The following is a 2,006-nucleotide window of genomic DNA, read 5'->3' on the forward strand; positions in this document are numbered from 1 at the left end:
TAGCCAGGATGGTCTCGATTTCCTGACCTCGTGATCCGCCCTCCTCAGCCTCCCAAAGTACTGGGATTCCAGGCCTGAGCTGCCATGCCGGGCCTACTCTTGGCTTTTAAAAGAATGGGGCAGATTGCTTTTTCTTTACTACTTCTATCCTTTTCTCTCTCTCTTTGACACTGTCTCTCTCTCACTTTCTCTGTTCCCCCTGTCAGTGTTTCTCTTTCCTCTAAGATGTTTTTTTCCTGTCTCAGAATCTCTTTTATAGGCTTATTTTTCTAGTTCTGTTTCCTTTGTAATTTGTGGTTAATACCTGGCCAATTGTTAGTGACAAATTCCTTTCCCAAGAGGATTCTTGACACCTAACCAGCATATTCTCTCATTCTTTTAATCTGTTCTGTTCTTTTTCTTTGAGACGGAGTCTCACTCTGTCGCCCAGGCTGGAGTGCAGTGGCACGATCTCGGCTCACTGCAAACTCTGCCTCCCAGGTTCACGCCGCCATCCTCCTGCCTTAGCCTCCTGAGTAGCGGGGATTACAAGCGCCCGTCACCACGCCCGGCTGATTTTTTGTATTTTCAGTAGAGATGGGGTTTCACCGTGTTAGCCAGGATGGTCTCCATCTCCTGACCTTATCATCCGCCCGCCTTGGCCTCCCAAAGTGCTGCAATTACGGGTGTGAGCCACCACGCCTGGCCAAACATGTTTATGGTAAAATTTTGTGATGGGAAAACTGTCATCCCAGAAAATTTTGAGACCTGATGCTTAGGCCTCAGCAGCTCGGAGAATACGTACTTCTGTCCCATAACACCCAAACGTCAACCTGTCAGTTCCCCACTAGGAACAAAATGTAACTGGGGACGTTGTCGTACGCTTGGCCTCGTCACCCTGGGCGTGTTGGCTGGTATCCGATTCTTATGGATTCCCGTTCTTGCCTGCACATGCCCGATAGCAGATCAATGACAATAGCCATTGGAAGCTTAGGAAAAGCGTTTGTAACGTGAAAAAGTAGAGGACCCTTTAGCCATCGCCTGACTTTACGTCGAATTGGGAAATAGTCTCCTCCCGTCCACGTGGGATGGCCTTCCCGATGTGCCCTCCAAGACCGTCCCTGGGGGATAAAACCCCACAAATGAACCAGCCTCTGTGCTGGGGATGGGGCCTCCTCATGCCAGGTCTGACTGGGAAGGAGGATGGTGAGGCAGTGTGGGGAAAAGAAAGATCAGACTGTCACTGTGTCTATATAGAAAGAAGTAGACATAAGAGACTCCATTTTGTTCTGCATTTGAGATGCTGTTAATCTGTGACCCCCACCCCCAACCTTGTCCTTGCAAGAGACATGTGCTGTGGTGACTCAAGGTTGAAAGGATTTTGGGCTGTGCAGGGTGTGCTTTGTTAAACAAGTGCCTCAAGGCAGTATGCTTGTGAAAAGTCATCACCATTTTCTTAATCTCAAGTGTACATGTCCCTGGGTACTTGAGATTAAGAAAAACATGTACACTGCCAAAGGTCGCAGGGACCTCTGCTTAGGAAAGCTAGGTATTGTCCAAGCTTTGTCCCCATGTGGTTGTCTGAAATATGGCCTTGTGGGAAGGGAAAGACCTGATCCTCCCGCAGCCTGACACCTATGAAGGGTCTGTGCTGAGGAGGATTAGTATAAGAAGAAAGAAGGCCTCTTGGCAGTTGAGATAGAGAAAAGCATCTGTCTCCTGCCTGTCCCTGGGCAATGGAACATCTCAGTGTAAAACTGGATTGTGTGTTGTGTTTACTGAGAAAGGAGAAAATCGCCTTAGGGCGAAAGGTGGGACGTGCTAGCGCAATGCTGCTCTTTATGCACTAAAAAGATTTATGGAGATGTTTGCATATGCATATCAAGGCATTTTTCCTTAAACTTGTGTCACAGAGATCTTTATTCATATGTCTTACTACTGACCTTCTCCCTACAATGATCCTATTATCTTGCCACTTCCCTTTTTCTAAGATGGTAAAGATAATGATCAATAAATACTGAGGGAAC

The sequence above is a fragment of the Mandrillus leucophaeus genome, unplaced genomic scaffold, assembly GCF_000951045.1.
Source record: "Mandrillus leucophaeus isolate KB7577 unplaced genomic scaffold, Mleu.le_1.0 Scaffold672, whole genome shotgun sequence".
NCBI classification, from domain to species: Eukaryota; Metazoa; Chordata; class Mammalia; order Primates; family Cercopithecidae; genus Mandrillus; species Mandrillus leucophaeus.